We start from the raw sequence: 20,412 nt of genomic DNA on the forward strand, positions 1-20,412 counted from the left end.
ATTGCAGCAATTTCATTGAAATAGTACTCTACATCCAATGAGAGATTAAATCAATTAGTCATAAGCACAACCTGACATTGGAACATCAAGTGTTCAGAGAAACCGGATGATTTCTGAGACCCATTTTTAATTCTCAGTGAGCCACCACCTAATAGAAAAAAAATCCACTAAAGGTAATGTATACACTTCCAAATAACTAATAGATGAGTTATTTGTGTCCATGGATACCAAGTCATTGTGAACAGCATTCATTTCAGTGCTGTGAACAACCACCTTACCTTTCAGGCTTAAACACACTACTTAAATTTCCCTTGTCAGATTTTAGTGATAAACCACACATGGATACAATTAAGAGATGAAACCCAGCATTTATTCTAATCTTAACTCTGGAAAAAGATATATGGAATTTATTTGACATCGCACTTAGCAGCAGGGACTCTACTTGTGCTCATGCAACTATTAGCTGCTGATCCTGAAGAATTGAATTAATTTTATTTTAAAGCAGTATATTTAAAGCAGTTCCATGATGCAGAAGAAGGCACTTCAGATATTTATTCTACATTTACTCTGAGGCATCAGAGCATGTAGCTGCCCTCAGCAATGTTCAGAACAGCGGGAAACATTATTGGCAGCATAGTTGTTTTTCATTCCTTTTCTAAACGATGCTGCAATTAGAATCTGTCTTAATGTGTTTTGGTGCTAATGGAATGGGAAAATTACTTACCATTATTAGAAATTGTGTTTGTCAGCATCTCCTTTTCCCCCTCATATGTTATGGAAGAAAGCAAGCAAAAAAAGCTGTCAATTAAGGTAGAGCTAAATAGCCCAACCTTCCCACTATTTCTCTCCTCTGTTTTTCATCTTTTAGAAAAAGACAAGTTGTTCAAGATACAAGGATAATACAAGGGAAGAATAATGGAAAGGAGAGAGTCAAATTTGATATAGCACGTGATCAGAAACTGCTTGTTTTTGGAAAAGGGAGGTTACAAAATTTTCACCAGCCTGTCCAAAACTGTTAGGGCGTTATCTGTCTGTTAAAAAATTCAGCCATCTCTGGCACTGGGACTAAGTACACTACTGTACACTCAGGTAGATGTATCATCATCACTATTGTTGTTTTAGTAACAGCAGATTCCATAAAAGGAACTCCCCTCTTATAACACTCAGCGGCAAAGCGAGGAGCACATGGAGAATTCACCATATAGTCCTTGCACGCACATGCACACACACCATTCCAGCAGAGCATGAGGAGGAATAAGAGAAGTGCAGCCAAGGAGCTACTGAATTGTGTGGGAGTCCTGCAGCAGCTGAGTCACATTTTTCTTCCCACCAGTGCCTACCTGCCTAGCCTAAACCCCAGCCAGAGTTTACCGCCTGTACTTGAAAGGAATCTGGAGTGTTGTTCTACTGACCACCACCAAAGGGAGACTCATTTCTCTACCTTGCTCCCCACACTACCTGCCAGTAGTCATGAAAAGACCCACTGACCTCAAGAACCCTAGAGGAAGTATGTGATAACCAACCCCACAGGATGACTCACTTACCACTGCTACTGTTGCGTCTGATAGGTAGGCGAAATATTCAGAAGAGAAATTATAGTCCTATCAGTCCCAGGCTTATAATGGACCTTACTGATAAAGAATTAAGAGGGTAATATAATAAAAGCCAATCAACAGTGGTTTAAAGAAACTAAATCTTGTAAAACTACCTTGATCTCTTTTATCAATGAAATTTGTAATCTCATCAAATAAGATAGTAGTGTTAATGTAAATTACTTAGACTTTTGTCACGTGTTTGATTGTGTGATACCAACACTCCGTTTAAAAAAGCCCTAAAATTAAGATATAAAATTAACCATGGCGCACATTAAATGGATTGAAAACCAGCTGATTAGATTAAAAATTTAATTGTAAATGGCAAATCATCAAATGAGTCCAGTAGGATCCCACACGGATTGGTTCTTGGCCCTATGCTACTTAGCATTTTTATCAATGTCCTGAAAAGAAAGGGGGAATAGGGGGGGAACACCACTGATAAAGTTTCCAGATAGCAAAAAAAAAAAAAATTGGGAGAGTGGTAAATAATGGAGAAGACAAATATAGATTGATTTGAATAACTTGGTTTACTTGTCTCCTGCTTACAATAAGCTGAGCACAAGCAAATAATGTGTTTTAATATGTCTAAATGTAAACGTATATATCTAGGAACAAAGAATGTCACCAATATTTAAAGAATGGGGGACTCTATCCCAGTTTGATCTTGTAGCCAAAAGGGCTAATGTGGTCCTCAGATGCATAAAAAGAAGAATCTCAAGTAGGAATACTGAGGTAAAATAACCTCTATTGATACTGATACAACTACTGCTAAAATGCTGCACCCAGTTCTGGAGTCCACAATTAAAGAAGGATGTTGATAGATTGGAAAGGGTTCAGAGAAGAACCATGAATATTATTAAAGGATTAGGATACACACTTTATAGTGATAGCATCAAAGAGCTCAATCTCTTTAATTTAACAGGGAAAAGGTAAGGGACACACTTGATCACAGTTTATAAGTACCTACATGGGGAATAAATATTTGATACACCTCTATCCCGATATAATGCGGCCTGATATAACGTGAATTCGGATATAACGCGGTAAAGCAGTGCTCCAGGGGGGCGGGGCCGTGCACGCCGGTGGATCAAAGCAAGTTCGATATAACACAGTTTCACCTATAGCGCGGTAAGATTTTTTGAATCCTGAGGACAGCATTATATCAGGGTAGAGGTGTAATGGGCTCTTCAACCTAGCAGAGAAAAGAAAACATGATCCAATGGCTGAAAGTGTCTAGCTTCAACTAATGTAAATAAGGCATATAGTGAGGGTATTTATCCATTGGAACAATTTATCAAGGATCATGGCTGATTTATCATCAGTGGCAATTTTAAAATCACAATTCAATTTTTTTTTTAAAGATATGCCTGAGGAAATATTTTGGGGACATTTTATGGCTGGTGTTATGCAGGAGGTGAGGAACACAATGGTCCCTTCTGGATCTGGAATCTATGAAAGCATGACTGATGAAGAACATTGGGATGGAAGGACTGATGGATTTAAATGGGTCATTGGTAGGTTGGGTGTGTAGAGTAAGGAACTGATGGGTTAATTTAACTTTTTGATCTAACCCTAGGTTAAAAATTTGTATCCCCACATCTCTGGTGTATTTCAAGGAAAGATTTAATTCTGAGGACTACAAGCAAATTGGAAATACTTCAAACTGAGCTGTCTTGTGTTCAGAAAGTAAGATTGAAATGCTCTTCTATATAGATATATTTGTTTTAGTAAACTGTTTATGAATGTAGTAACCTGCCTGGTACTGCTAACATTGCCAATGCTGAGATTTGTCTTTCTTCTTGAAAAAAATGAAAACAGTGAAAATAGAAGAGGTGCTGAATATTGCAAACAAATATTTATGCCATGTCCCCTTCTCAGCCACTCTATATTTATCTTCTCCACTGAATGATTTTCCTCCCCATGGGTACTACAATATTTTTGATTAATATTAAATCACATTTCTATTCATACTTTAGTGTATTAAATGTAACATGGAGGATTTTTCCTATATTGTTGATTTTGTATCGAAGCACCCATTAAATTCTCCTCAATATTATCTCTTCATTCAGAACCCATTCTTACCACCTACTCTTCAATAGGAAAAAATGATTACTATTGCTTAGGAAACAGTGGCATCTCAAATACTGCTTTGTGGTAATTCTGGCTAAGTGTTAACATTTTTATAACCATTGTATATGATTCCTTCAGTTCTAGAGTGAGAGTGTGTGTAATTTCTAATGTATATTGGACAGATAATATGTGCACAGTGTAACTAAATTTACTGGAATTTGTCTATATACATGGGTAGGAACTTGGAGTATTTTGTAACTAGTCTTCCATACTACAGATTTATGCAAGCATCTCAAGGTCAGTCTTCATATGAAGGCAAAATTATATATCAGCTAGGCCCAGGATCATTAGATTATCCAGTTTAGACAGGAATGGGGGCAATTAATTTACTTAGGAGTGTCATAAAACTCAGCAATGTATAATGAATTTACACAACAATAAATGTGTAGATTTCAGTTAATTTCATCATGAACTCTGCTGTGAAAGAGGCTGTGAGGAGTATTAATGTTGTGTTGCCTGACACATTCTAGGCAACGTCTTTTATTAGTCCAACTTCTTTATGATATTTAAGACTAAATATTTCTTTGGAAAGTGTATATTGGTCATATTCATCATAGAATATCAGGATTGGAAGGGACCATCTAGTCCAACCCCCTGCTCAAAGCAATCCCCAACTAAATCATCCCAGCCAGGGCTTTGTCAAGCCTGACCTTAAAAACCTCTAAGGAAGGAGATTCCACCATCTCCCTAAGTAACCTATTCCAGTGCTTCACCACCCTCCTAGTGAAATTTTTTTTCCTACTATCCAACCTAAACCTCCTCCACTGAAACTTGTGACCATTACTGCTTGTTCTGTCATTTGCTACCACTGAGAACAGTCTAGATCCATCCTCTTTGAAGCGACTTATGAGGAGAGGCTGAGGGAACTGGGATTGTTTAGTCTGCAGAAGAGAAGAATGAGGGGGGATTTGATAGCCATTTTCAACTACCTGAAAGGGGGTTCCAAAGAGGATGGACCTACACTGTTCTCAATAGCATAATGCATATTAATGGAGTAGGCATACAAGTTTGATATTTACTTCTATTGATGCAGATGACTATGCCTTGTATTCCCTGATGCTCACTATATGAGGATTTGCAGGATTGAGGTCAACACATGTGAGTTGTGTTCGGCAGTTTCTTATGAGATCCTTGCTGGTCCTCCCCCAAATCCTAATGAAGTCTCTGTACCAGTGGTGCAGTTACACTAAAACAGTTGGTTATGCCTATGGTGAAAAGGACACTAGAAAAACTGTATTGGAAACGTAATGAAAAATGAAAGACCTCTCTGGACCTTCTTAAGAATTACAAATGGTTAACCTTGTAATACTAGTTTACCAGCAATATGGAGTAATAAACTAAAACAAAATTGAAACTGCCAAGATTGGTGGAATATCTGTATTCTGAATCCTGACACTTTAAGCTCCTGTCAGCAAACAAATATTTTCAATAAAAATCAGCAATTTTTAGTGTAGTAAAAACTCATGTACTTGATGGTATGAATCCTTTATTAAAAAAATTAAGTTTACTTCAGGAAGGTTTAAGAAGTGATTATTTTGTACTGTCAAAAATTGGCTTAGTCTAAGAGCAGTGGGAAAGATATATACAGTAAGAGCTGTATTACCTGGCACTTCATCAACCGCCATTTCTGATATCTCCCAATAGAAATCTTCAATCTAGTAACTGGGACAAGTATACTGCCCAGGAAGTTATACAATTTCACGTTCTGCTCTCTACTTTTATGCAAAAGAGAGCTAAGAGAAGTAAGCAAGCGGATGTCAGGGATTTATTTAAAAAAATCTTCCAAGGTGTGTCATAGGGTCATTACAGATTCAACCCAATCGCCAACACCGTCTACATCTACAATGATAATTGATGTTGATAATGATGATTCTGAGGCACTGCAAGATCCTGAAGTGCCTTCTGAATCAAAGAAAGATTAAATTATGTTCAGTGTAGTTTTATTCTTAAGTGTATTTTTAGTGATCTGGGTGTATGCCAGGCACTGCCCATAGTGAGATGTAGTGTCATAAGATGACCTACTGTATAGAAAACTTTACATGTATACAGTTAAGTGCTTCAAGAAACCAACCACTCTGCAGTGCAGTACCACTACTGGATTGGTGAGTACCTGTATACTATTTTATACTTTATTCATTTGATTGTATTCTAATTCTTTGAAAATTGATTATTCCATTGGTAAGTATAACTCTTAATTAACTGGAATATTTGAATAACTGGGACCCCCCAATCACCCAGGATGCTAGATAACAAAGAGCTGAGTTCAGCTGAGAATCTGGCAAAAGGTTGTGTGACAACGTACTTATTTATGTCACTTACCACATCACAAAATCCAAGGTTGTGTTGGAACGATGAAATATCCATTACTTGATAAGAACTTCGGGTGAAATCCCAGTTATTGAAGTCAATGGCAAAATGACCATTGGATTTCAATAGGAGCAGGATTTCACTACATGTATTTTATATGGGCAGTGTAAGATTTGATATCCATAACTATTCATTTTTGCTCTTATATGCTGTGTTTTGTAAATGATGTGCTGGATATGTATCTTGTCATTCAGAAACCTTAATCATTTTTGAAGCAAAGATTTTCAGCATTTTGCTAGACAGCGAACATGTCAAGCATTCCTAAAAAGAAACTACAGAGATTTAGTGAACAATTTATCAAAACCAGTAATTATGAATTAACTTTGGCTTGTTTGTTCATTCAGTTTTTGTGAGGGACTTTTAAAGTACTACCTTGCTACCAATAACTAGGTACAAGGAATTCCATATAGAAAATGCTATTCAACTCTCTGGGCCAAGTTGTGTTCTGTTTTACACACCGGAGGACTCCAGTGGAGTTTGTATTAGAGAAATCCAGGCAAGATTTGGTGGTCTGCTTGTACAATATCTAGCACCTGCACCTATCTTCAATTTAGACACAGAACAGGAAATTTATCTCAGTACTGAAGGCCAATACAGGACTATTAGATGTCACCATTTAAATAGCATCAATCCAATTTAGACTCACTCTGTTCAGAGGTAAGTTTTGCCTACATGGAAAGCTCATTTTCCTTGGTGTATTTTTATATTTGCTCGGGTTCTGTCAACAAATATAAAAAACACTTGATTTTCTCTATCTCATATAGTCAGGCAAAAGCAAGTTTTCTAACATCAGTATGATTCTTTTGTTCATGGTTCTGTAGAGTTTATCAAGACATTTCTGAATTAATAAACTGCTTCTGGTTCAGCTAGAAGTTATTAAACCAATGGGTCCCAAATCTATGAAGTTGTGAATTTCTCCTGAGAGACTCATCTCAACTTCCATAGAAGATAAGGGTAAATTATATTATCAAAGAGGCATTCAGGCTTAGCTGGCTTGAGTCCTAAACAGTGTTGCCATATCTTGAGATTTTATCATGAGACTCACGGTATTTAGCGTATTCTTGAGAGTTCCAACTCCTGGAGTCATGTGAATGAGAATTTCAGCATTCATTTTTTTAAAATTAAGTTTCTAGACCTCATATTTATGGAGAAAAGTTTAAAAGTGATGAGTGTGCCTTAAAGTTAAAAAAGTAGAAGGTTAGTAAAAGGAACCCAAAGTTTCTTTTAAAAATATTGTGATTTTAAAGCCAATCTCCTGATTTCTATTTTTATTTTGGGGGGGGGGTCGGGGGGAGGCTCACAGATGATTTTAGAATGCTTGGGGTTGGCAATACCAATGCAATGAGATTAAATAATCGTGTGTTGTTGGCTCAGTGTTCAATACTGCAAATTTGCATGAGTAAATGTTGTCCCTGTGAATGTGTGGGGTACAATTACTTAGCATGTGTAAATTTTTACGGCAATGGATCCAAAGGTCAGCCCTAAGACAGTGTAGTTAGTGAAACCAATGACAGGTAGATTTACATTATCACATCTGACATCAATCTACCTTTTCAGCTGTGCTTGAGAGTTGCACAGACCAATAGAATGGTGACTGTTTAAAATATCCTCTAAAATTACTCATCAGGGGCTACTCATTTGACCCTAATCTTCCATGATAATCTTAACTAAATGATCATTTTAAAAGTTGATTTCTTTCATTGAATAGTCTCTATTCAGCAAATAAGCATTATTTAAACTGAAATCAATTTAAATTCATAAAATGGTCTCCAAAGCTTAAAAAATTAGCATTTTCAATTTCAGTTTAGAAGAATGACTCATTCATGTGGTTAATAAAAGCTCACTTAAAAATGATGGCTTTCATTAAAGTTATACTATTTGGGATAATATTTGCCTGAAGTATAACCATGTACTATTTAAAAAAAATATATTTCTACATCACAAGTATTTTTTTAGAAATTATAAAATATTATTTCTAGTAAGACCCTAAGGAGTGTACAATAGTCTAATAGTGGCTTGTCCTTGAGGTTAATGGCAGAAACTAAAGTATTCGATATTCTGAAGGTCTTAGTGCTTAATTATTTTTGGAACAAAAATTTAATCCAATTTTTTAAATTATAACAGCTTTTTAAGTCTTTAGTTGGATAGAATACTTTCCAGGGTCATAGTCTCAAATCCCCATAGCTCATTGCATACATTTTTTTTTTTTTAAAGGCAAAACTCTTTGCTAAGGTTGTGCTCCTACTCCTGACGTCAAATCCTAAGAACGAAGATGGCAACTCCCTGTATAGTATCAGAGGGGTAGCCATGTTAGTCTGAATCTGTAAAAAGCAACAGAGGGTCCTGTGGCACCTTTGAGACTAACAGAAGTATTGGGAGCATAAGCTTTTGTGGGTAAGAACCTCACTGCATCTGAAGAAGTGAGGTTCTTACCCACGAAAGCTTATGCTCCCAATACTTCTGTTAGTCTCAAAGGTGCCACAGGACCCTCTGTTGCTTTTTCCCTGTATAGTGCTATTCTTTTACATGGTGCAAAGCAAGCACTAAAATATTATTTTTCAGATCCACTAAAGTTTGGATAGGCATACTGTTGTCTATGAATACTCCACCATCTTGTCCTGTTACCCTCATTTTCAGAGCATTACTAAAGATCTTAAACAATGTGGCCTTTAAATGTCTCCATGGAATCAAGCTAGATACTTCCTACCAATTTAATGTACTCATTTGTCATTATCTATTTTTAGGGATCCTTCAATGAATTTTCAATCCTAACATTTGTATCCAACTCAGATTCATTTTGAAAATAAGATCTTGTGAGTATTGCAGAAGATTCAGAGGAAGCATCTGTTAGACTGAAATGGAAGCTGGTTTGAAGTATTGTCCAAATCTGGATTTGATGAAAATTTCTGTTAAGTGTATTAAATTACTAAATATGGAGACTCATGTGGCTATCATTTCTACTGAAGTGACATTTCCCATTCTTAAAAAGGATTTTAAAAGGGAAGCAAAAAGTTTCCAAGATATGAGCTACAATATGCCTTTCATTGTATCTCTCTGCTTCAGTCTCATTTAAGTATTTCTAAAAACAGTTTCCTGTTACCAACTTTCATTTATGTCCCTCTTCCCTTTACAGAAAGATTTTTATATTAGCCTTCATTTTCCATTATAACACTACTACTCTTGACACATGCCCGTGCTGTTCTGTTTTTGAAACTGCCTTCCTCAGTATCCCTACTCATAAGCACCATTTCATTTTTACTAATCAAGGAGAAGTTGACATCTGCTCTCACCCAATCACTTTTCTGCTCTTCTCATACAGCAGCAGCTGTTTCCTCTAAAGGATACACATTTTCAGGGTTCTTGCACCTACAAGGCCTGTGTGACATTTCTATCACATATGTTATTGGTTAGGATTTTTGCTCTGTGCAGAAGTCACATATGCTTTTTCCTCTCTAGCTTATATTAAATATAAGACTATGAAGGGTCATGTTTTAGTTTACATTTTTGTAACATTTAATCCATAGGGTCTTGAGGGGGTGGGGAGGGAGAAATAAAAAATAAGGGATGGTTAAGACCACATGCTATTTGGATCCACATTAGCTTGAGAGGTTCCAATAACAGGTTCCAGATTGGACCACCTCTAGTTTCTGTTGAGAGGTTTTCCCTCCCCATAATTTTCAAGATCTCATATTTTTAATTCCAAAATGAATTTAGTCAGCTGAGAATTTATTTCTGATTGACCAGTACTAAATTTTAGACTCAGATTTAAGGTCAGAAGGGATTGTGATAATGTACTTTGATCTCCTGCACATTGGAGGCCATGGAACCTCACCCACCCACTCCTGTCATAGGCACCGACTCCATGGGTGCTCCGGGACTGGAGCACCCATAGTGAAAAATTAGTGAGTGCTGAGCACCCACCAGCAGCTCTCCACCCCCACGACCCAGCTCACCTCTGCCTCCTCCCTTGAGCGCGCCGTATGCCCACTTTTTCCCCACTCCCTCCCAGCGCTTGCACCACAAAACAGCTGTTTCACACGGCAAGCACTGGGAGGGAGGGGGAACGCGGCACGCTCGGGGAAAAGGCAGGGCTGGGGCAGGGATTTGGAGAAGGGGTCCAATAGTGGCAGGGAGGGGTGGAGTTGGGGCAGGGCAGGGGTGGGGAAAGGGTGGAGTCAGGGTGGAGCCATGGGCAGGAAGGGGGGGCATGAGCACCCACTGGCACCAGGGAAAGTTGGCGCCTATAACTCCTGTAACAGACCCATAACCTCTGGCTGAGTTACTGAAGCCTTCAAATCATGATTTAAAAAAAGGACTTCAGTTAGAGAATCCATGATTTATTGTGACCCATGCTGCAGAGGAAGGTGAACCCCTCCGTCCCTGCTAGTCTTACCTGAGGAGAATTTCTTCCCTACCCCAAATATGGCAGTCAGACCCTGAGCACATCAATAAGATTCAATAGACAAAGATCTGGGAAATAATTCTCTGCAATAACTCAGAGCCCTTCCCACCTATTACCCCATCTCTGGCCATTGGGGATATTTGCTACTAGCAGCCACAGACGGGCCACATGCCATTGTAGGCAAACTTATCAAGCTCAGCCCTGAAGCCAGGCAAGTGTTATGCGCCACTGCTCACCTTGGAAGGCTGTTCCAGAACTTCACTCCTCTGATAGAAACCTTCACCTATTCCTGAATCTAAACTTGCTGATGGCCAATCTGTCCAAATATCCATTTGTTCTTGTGTCAACACTGACACTTACCTTAAAACAACTCCTCCCCCCTCCCTGCATGATTATTATGCTAGCCAGTAGTAAAATCAGAACCTAAGGATTAGATTGTGACTTTGCCTCTGCACATAGTAAGGGGCAGGGTGGGGAAAGTGATTTAGGTAAACATTATACCTGCAGAAGCTCCTGGGACTGATTCCTCTCACGCTACTGTGAATCAGGACAACACAAAACAGCGAGAGAGGTGAATCCAGTGCCAGAGACAATCATATTGCTTCCAAGAGCATAAAGGAGTATATGTGCAGCATTTTGGCCACAAAAAGCTTGTAATACCTACCACTGAATGAAAAACTGGAGTTGTCAGACATTCCACCACTATCTTTTCCATTAGCCATTTACTTCCACCTAAGGCAGATCAAAACTAGGTATTTCTTTTTATAAAAGGGATTTGCATATATTCTGCAGGGGTGATTATGAACAGTACCATAAAAACCTCTTGTTAAAACAAGAGTTCTCATTTTCTCTAAATTTCTGCATAATTTGTTTCTCATACACAAGAAGCAAGACATGCACTTTTAGGTTAAAGAAAGATGCACCCCAGAACACACACACAGGCCATCTCTTACGGTGCAAGACAGCAGCTTTGCAGTTCCCTCCACTGCTACAAAGCTACGGTAAAAGATAGCACTAAAGGAGCTCTCTACCTACGATATGCATCCTCTCTGCAGCTAGTGCAGTGAGCATGGCATCTGAAGTCTGGTTGCTGGGGTAGCCCACTTACATCCTTTGGCAGCTGGAACTAATTAGAACTAACTTTACATTTTAAGCTCTTTCCTACTTCATGGATGTTTGCATATGACCATTAGAGTGATAAAAGTATGGTCTTTATAGCACTATAGATTTTCTAAACTGAATTTCCAGCATGAAAATTCTCTGTCTCAAAAGTATACCAGCTGTACTGCTCATCAGGATAAGCAAAAGTCCCCCCCCCTTCACTGGGAAGATGCTTTCTTTGTCTTCTGATCTTTCTAAATTCCCATCCACTTCAGTTTATTTTTCCTGTCTAAACCACCTCTGAGTTTAGACAGCAAGAAACACTCAAACATAAGAAAAGAACTCAAATGTTTATACAAATTCAACTTTGTGGAGCTGTAAACAGATCTTTCCTAGATTTCAGCTTTTTATGAATAGCCAGAAAGAAGATTTGGACTCTGTGTGAGGAGCAGGGTTCTGTCTAACACTGGCTCCAACTAACTAGATTCCAGTGGAGAAATAGGAGAAAAGGAAAGCCGCAGAATCTTTAAAACAGGCATTTTTCATTTTGTTTTCACTATGGAGACTTTTGAACATTGTGTGACTGTTTGAGCTGAAGATTGCTATTGAGAAGAATATAGCCCACAGCAACTCATATGTACAGCACTGTCAGCATGATTGTGGAACACTGTCTGTATTCTCCCTGTGCACTAAGGCAGTGGGTTTTTTTATTATTTATTTCATGCATCATTCAGTACTTGCTACACAGTCAGAACATATTGTATCTTTGGCACACAAAAAAGGGAAACCATTAATCTTGTCTGCACTTCCAGAGGTACATGATTGGATACAAATTTTACTGTCATTAATCTACAGCATCACAAGCTACATCAATGCCTAGAAAATGTGTGTATGCATAAGCAAACTAGGAAAAAGTTGTGCTTCAATAGTAGAAAGTCTATTGGACCAGGATATCAGTTCCCAGCAATATCACAAGCGAAACTGATTGAAAAAAAAAAAAAAAAGATATACAGTATCAACATTGCTTAATGGAGAAAAAAATGAATGCTATTTTGAAGGGAGGGCTCATTCTTGTATAGAAGAATGGCCATACTTGGTCAAGCCAATGCTCCATCTAGCCCAGTATCATGTGCTCAGACAGCCATCAATGTCAGCTGCTTCAGAGGGAATGAATAGGGCAATTATAGAGTGATCCATCCCATGTTGTCCAGTCCAATCCAAGCTTCTGGCGATCAGAGGCATAGGGACACCCAAAGCATGGGGTTGCTTCTCTGACCATCTTGGCTAATAGCCATTGATGGACCTATCTTCCATGAGTTTACTTGATTCTTTTTTGAACCCAGTTATACTTTGGGCCTTCACAACACCCTCTGGCAATGAGTTCCACAGATTGATTGTGCACGATGTGAAGTACTTCCTTACGTTTGTTCTAAACCTGTATTAATTTCATTGTGTGACTACTAGTTCATGTGTTATTTATCTCTTCATGTAACACTTCCTTATATCTTTCTCCACACCATTCATAAATTTTATAGCCCTCTATCATATTCACACCCCCCATCATCTCTTTCCCAAGCTGACCAGTCCCAGTCTTTTTAATCTCTTTTCATATCTAAACAAGGGCCACACACTGCTGCTGGTTTAGCATCCCTAGGTGCCCTTTTGGGATCCTCCATCTAGCACTACATTTAGTTCTAGGGGCAGAATTGGTGAACAAAGTGACAGAGGCGGAGGACCCAAATAGCGTTTTAGATGAAATCATCCAAACGATAGATACATGTTCAATGCAAAATGTTGAACGTCTTCTTCATTCAGCAAAATTACTAAATCTTGCTAAGAAAAAACACTAAAAGTTAGAATGTGTTTTAGGAACAAAACAGGGCATGTTGTAAAATAAAATAAAGATCTATGTTTTAAATAATGTCAGTTGAAAGTAACAGTGTGAAGCATGTTTTTATGGAGTTCAAGGGGTTTGTCAAAAGGGAAGTAGGTTGCCCCCGCAGTATACATGCAGTTAAGTTACAGTTTGTCAACAACAACAAGAGGTATATGAATGGCCTGTTCCTCTAACAAAGACCTACCCACCCCACCCAACTCTGGCGCTTGTGCACGAGGGATATAGGTGGTTGGGGCATCTGGTCCATTGTAGAGCAGCCCCAGAACCCCTCTTAAATCATACGGTCTTCCGCTTCGTCAGTACCTTTTCATTCCCCTCCTTCCTCTCCCCCTCCAGGCCCTCTGCATTAGGACTTAATCATGACACCCCTGATTTCAGCAATATCTAAGGTCTCTCATCTACTGTGTCATATTTAATGCTGTACAGCATTTAGGGTTACAGTTTGCATAAAAGTATTTTATAAAAACAAAACGAAAAAATATTCTCTAGGGGCTTAGACAAGATAATGATAAACAAAATTGTTGCTTTGCAGGCTCTGCTTCAAAGTATCTTTAAGTTCGTTTTTGTTAATATTTCTGATAGGCTATAGGATGGGATAGATAATATCTCATAAATTGGCAGTGATTCCGAATGACAAACGCTTGCCCATGCTAAAGCATAACAACTAACACAGATTGGCTCCCTACAAAAAACTGTTTTACTAAAAGAGTCATCAACATTCCCCCTAAAATTCAGGACAGCTTTCTTACCCCCATGGCCTGATCTCTGTGGCTTTTTAAAAAATTGTTTGTCCTCAGTTTAGATTTTAAACAACATTAGAAAAGAAGAAAGTGGGAGGGGGAGGGGTGGGACAGACTCCCTAGCTCTGGTTAAAAAAAAATCAGCTAACTCTTTTACATAAGCTAATTTTCTCTTGTATTTTTTGTATAAATCCAAACTTTAAAAAGCAATCTCCTGGGTTTTTTGTTGCTGTTGTAGTAGAATTTTTTTTTTAATTAAAACAAATATAAACTCCCCTCAATTGCTGGTTTTCATATTCTTACCCAGTTGTTGTTTTGGTACTTTAAAAAAGACTATTTTTAAAAGGATAGGCTAGTATCTTAAGCCTTTTTAGTTCACTAAACTTCTACAAATTATCCCTAAGAGTGGCCTTGTTTTGTTACAGCTCAGTCAATACTGCTTTTTCATGTTAAACTTTAAAAATAAAAAACAAACAACAAAAACCCCACATATTGCTTCAAATAGACCTCACTGCATACAGAATATCCTTAAAAAAGGTCATTATGTTACATCTCAGTCAATTCTGTATTTTCATGTTAAATGTTAAAAATCCCTTTATTTAATATAATGAAGCACTGCATTTTACAAGTGTTAAAAGTATGGGGGAAAGTCAAGGGGCATGGGAGAGTGTTCTTCAGATAGCCTATCTTGGAGCTTCATTCAGTCACAAAGTGATGGTTTTTGTCTTTTACAATCAGTATATCGAATAAAATACTTGTTATAACTTTCACAAAGTGTCTTTCAATTCAATTTCACCATTTGTTAAAACTTTAACAGCATTTAAAAAGTTAGGAAAAAAATCTGTGTAAAAAAACAAGCAAACCAAAAGGGGGACTCCTAGAGCATTGCTAAGGCAGACTATAGCGCATGGATCACTGGCTAGCCAAACTAGTCTTATCTGTTTTTAAAATGTAGAGAAAACCACAGTTCCAGCCTGTGATAGATTTTTATTAAAAAAAATACATGGACCCAAACAAACACAGGAGCTTTTACCTGTCTCTCAGCACATGGGTTGCAAACATTTCAAAACAAAGATTCTGATAATGCAACAGCAAAATTCATAGTTAAAAGTCGTAAGAAAATGAAAGCTTAACATAACTTACATTTGTATTGGTTAAAAAGTGGGGGAAGAAGCAGCCTTCTTATCTCTGATCTACTGGCTTACAAAACCTGTTTTTGCTGCAGCTTCAAATTGTCCTCACCAAAAGCATAGAGAAAAAAACTTTTTAAAAACTGTTTGTTACAAAAGGCTTATGGTTTTAGCCTTTATTAAAGCACCTATGTAAAAGTGCTACATGGCGGGGAAGATGCTTGGGGTCTATTTTTTTAAATAAAAATAAGGCAGTTAAAGGGGGGTAGTTAGGGGAGGGGAAGAAGATGGCTCCTGTTTAAAAATCTTGGACTATAGGATTGGTTCAGGAAAATGTATTCTGTGACGCAGCTGTAGAACAGCATCTGATTGGTTTGACCCAAAGGCGGAGATAACTAGCCTGAGAGGTTGTGAGCCTTGGGAGCTCCTCTTCCCCCAGGAACAGTCACAAGGGTAAGATCTCTCTCTCTCTTTCTCTCTGATTCAACCATGTGCTGCCTGTCTTTGCCCTAACCTAACATTATATTTAATACATCTTTTCAATTTTTCAAATATTTTTATTTAATAACATGACAAACTAGTCCTTTAAAATCCTCTCTCCTTATTAAGCCTAACCAAACAATCTTTCTTCTGTTTAAATAACCTCTTTCCTTTTTTCCTCTAAACCTAACCAAAACTTAAAACAAAAAAACAAAAAAAAAAAACTCCTTTCCTTTAAGCTCTCTTACTCATCTGTAACTTTCACTCTATGCATCCAAAGAAGTGAGGTTTTAACTCACGAAAGCTTATGCCCAAATAAATCTGTTAGTCTTTAAGGTGCCACCAGACTCCTTGTTGTCTCTCTAAACAATCAACCAAATGTATCAAAGCACAAGCACGCAAGATTCCCCTGAACATATATATATTTTTTTAATTTAATTTAAATGGCCGACTGTGCCAAACCTCAACACCAACGAAACGGTAACAGCAGGTGGGACATAAGCCCAAAACAGGGCATAGAAAAAAATACATGCTGATGAATGCTATAGATGCTACTCGGTGTTCCCCTACTATTATATTTGAGAGAAATTGAGTTTTGTGGCAGAGTGTAGTAGGTGCCCAGACCCAATCAGCAGTGTAAAAAGTGGTTGAAGCACTACTGAAGACCAACTACTCATGTCCCCCCCCTCCCAGTTTTGCTGGCATGGCACTACTGGTGTCACTGACAAGAAGTGATGCTTCCAATGCCTTAAAATCAGTTAGGAGGTAAAGAGATAGTGGTAAATTACACTGGCAGTAGTAGTAGTAGTATTAGAAGGAAAAGGTAGTTGGGATCTGAAAAGGTGAAATACAGTATCAAGAATAATGGTAGCATACTGGGTATACTGATGGAGCCGCCAGCCCCCTCCCCCCCCCCCCCCCGAAAAAAAAAAAAACATGATCTTGCATCACCAAATCATTAGTGTCTTTATCTGACACCACTGATGTCAATCGAAGTTTTGCCATTGACATCACCAGGAGCAGGCCATAGCTCTGACAGAAATACATTACTTTGTTTGCCTGCCATTTCAGGCCTTTTCAAACAAATTCCTCTTTGCTGATAGAGGAACATGCACATCTTTTTCACTATAGTATCTTCTGTTTGAGAGCTAGTTCAAAACACTGCCAAAGATCGCATGGTATCTGAATCAAAACAGGGCCGGCTCCAGGGTTTTTGCTGCCCCAAGCAGCGGGGAAAAAAAAAAAAAAAGGCCGCGATCGTGATTGGCGGCAGCTCCACCACGCCGCTTTCTTCTTTGGTGGCAATTCGGCGGCAGGTCCTTCCCTCTGAGAGGGACCTGCCACCGAATTGCTGCCGAAGAGCCCAACGTGCCGCACCTTCCCCTTGGCCGCCCCAAGCACCTGCTTGCTGGGCTGGTGCCTGGAGCCGGCCCTGGAGATAAAGCCTGCCCTGATAAACTTGAAGAGTTTCTACTGCTCTTCAGAGGAGAGGAATTAATATGGACTCTTAGAAGAATTAGGACCTGAATACATGTGAAAATTTTGCTCTGCTGTCAGAGTAATTCTTGAATTTCTAATTACGTCTAATGTTTGTTAGCACATTACTAATAATAATATTTGAACATTTTATTTTCAGCGCTAATGATTTTTTCCTAAATATTGCTTCATATTAACTGGTTTTGGAATGCTGGGCATAACTATAGCTTTCAGACTTCCTGGCTCTGATAACCATCCTGCCATGAGGAAGATAGTGAGAGAAATGCATTTTACCTTAAAACTTTCTTGTAGAGTTTGTAGAGCATTCAGATACCATGGTAATGAGTATAGTATAAAGATATGTATCTTGAGGAAAATATCAGTGTCAAAAAAAATGTAGACCTTGACATTTCAGATATGATTTATTCACAAATACTTTAGCAAGTTCTGAACTAGGAGCCAGGAAAGCCCTGAAATACATGCTTAAGTCCCACAGAAATCAATGGAACTTGAGCACATGCATGAAGTCAAGCATGTGCTTAAGTGATTTCCTGAATACGGACTGCTTTCCTGTATAAGTACCTCAATACACTGAATATTTTGGAAGTCATTCACTAGAGCTGGACAGGAATTTTTTGACAAACATTTTCTCATTAAAAAATGCCATTTTGTCAAAACTCTTCAAATTGTTCACCAAACAGGTTTGGTTTTGACAAATTTCTTGACTTATAATTTTCTGGAGAGAGAGTTGGGAAATTGTCAATACAAACAGTTTGTTTTCCAAATGGAAATGACTGTTTCAACATTTTGGCTAATCAGACTGAAAAAATGTCAAAGTTTCCAAAATACAGTCTCAACTGGCCTGAACCAGTTTTTTTTCTTCCATTTTAAATCTGAAAATTGTTGGTATTTTGACTTTTAGTCCTGATCTGAAATGGTAGTGTCTGAATTCTCAAAAATATTTGTCAAATGGGAAAACCGTTTCCCACCCAGCTCTATGTACTACTGAATTTTGCACATCAGAACATTCGGTCAGGCTACTGCAGACTGAGACCCCAGAAAGAGTTTGAAAGATTTGCCAAGGTTCTACTAAATACTGTAAAATATGTTAGCGTGTTTGTTCAAATATAGATACTGCATAAATAAGCTTTATTTCCCCTTCAGATTCCCTGGTACTAAAATTCCCTGCCATCATGCAGCCACCAACCCACCAGCCACCACGCATCCAGGCCAATATATTTCCATTTGTGACATTTCTTATTCCCACATAGCAGACTAGGGAACATCTTCAGATTCTATAGGAAGATCTGATGAGGCCCTTAGCAGAACCAATCAGATTAAAGAGGTTAATGAGTCTGAAAGCAAAGCCTTATCATAAAAGTTATAGTACGATGAATGAAGGAGCTTTTGTTAAAATGAGGAATACTGTAGAAACCTGTAATACCTCTAAAACTGGAATTATTTTTTCAGTGTGCCATAACAGATCCAAAACTTGGGTTATTTTTATGGAGTTGTGATCTTGTTTGTCAAATGTACTTTTTCTAATGACAATTTTTATCCTTTAGCTCCAACACTGGCAATTTCAATTAGAGAACTAGTAGCCCAAGTACTCTGTTTCTAATTCTTACCTGGCTAAAGAGAACCATTTGAAGAAATTCAACTGGAATTTCCAGGAGGGTTATTTTCTAGGAAATGGTTTATTACAGGATTCAGGAAAAAAAGTGATATCTACAGTAGAGTTAGTCAAATATTATATATTGACTACATTCATTCATTTAAATTTTTCATTAAATAATTTATTCAACAAATGCTTTTTCACGGTATTCAGCCAGTTCTATAACTGTTCAAATACCATTTGTCAAATAATTTGATAGTGTCAGTGTTATTCAAATCATTTATTCAACTAATTTTGTATGATATTCATCTACCTCTAATCTATGCCACAGAGTCAAGCTGCCTGAATATAAATTGATGATATACATATTATGATGTTAGACTTCAGCGCAAATAATGGTATATTTTTCCAGCAGAAAGGATACTATCTGTTTTAACATCACTTCATATGCTACCAGATCAGAAACAGGATGGTAATTCAAGGTACTCATTTCCATCACAATACTTCAATGGTGGTGGGTTTTTTTTATATTTTATCTTAATTTAGACTATCCTACCTTCTTAATGTTCCTTTTTATAAAACTTCATTCAACTCCCCGCTCCCAAAGTTATAGAATTATATTTCCAGCTATACCTACAGTTTAATAGATTTTTGTCTGAGATGTAATTATGTTTTGCACTTAGTTGTGCAAAGAACCTTACATCCAAGAGTTGAAACAAAAATTAATGTTACAATCTTTAATTACATGATTACATACTGTGTTTTCCACAGGCCCCATGTCTCATTCAGTGTGTAATATGGACCTGCTCTGGGAAGGAATTAGGGTTGTGTAGTGAAGGAGGCTGATGTGTCAGGATCCCTGCCTCATTTGTTGAAAGTGTTGGAAGATGTATAGTGAACGAGGCAATGGGATTGCAGAAAGAAAAGATTTGGTCTCATGGGTAAGGAAACTAAATGTCCCCCTGGAAACCTGGATTCTATCCCTGCCTCTGCTTGAGTGTTCCTATTTGATAATGGGAAAGTGAAACAGATGTTTACAGTTGGCCACACTGTTTTCCTCATTTTCAGGATACCTAATATAAGAAACCTGAAGCCAGATTTGCTGAGCATTCCCCACAACAACTGAAATCATTGGGAGCTCTACTTTGAGCACAGAAAGGGTTATGAAAATATTACAGTACTCAAAAGTTAGGCTGTTGGCTTTTCAAAGGGATACCCAAAATTACTGGACACTTCTTAAGTTCTATATGACTCAGTTCCCTATCTGTAAAATGGAGATAATGCCAGCCAATGTTACTAAGGTGTTATGAAAATAAATTCACTAATGTTTGTGAAGAGCTCAGATGCTATGGTGAGAGCACCATAAAACTAGGAGGAAATGAATAATTCTGCATTCTGTACGGGGTTGGGACAGCTTGCATTAAATATGGTCTGGAGCAACAGATTCAATGAGAATAAAAGAAATACTGAACAATCCAT

Source organism: Malaclemys terrapin, chromosome 5, assembly GCF_027887155.1.
Source record: "Malaclemys terrapin pileata isolate rMalTer1 chromosome 5, rMalTer1.hap1, whole genome shotgun sequence".
Classification (NCBI taxonomy): Eukaryota; Metazoa; Chordata; order Testudines; family Emydidae; genus Malaclemys; species Malaclemys terrapin.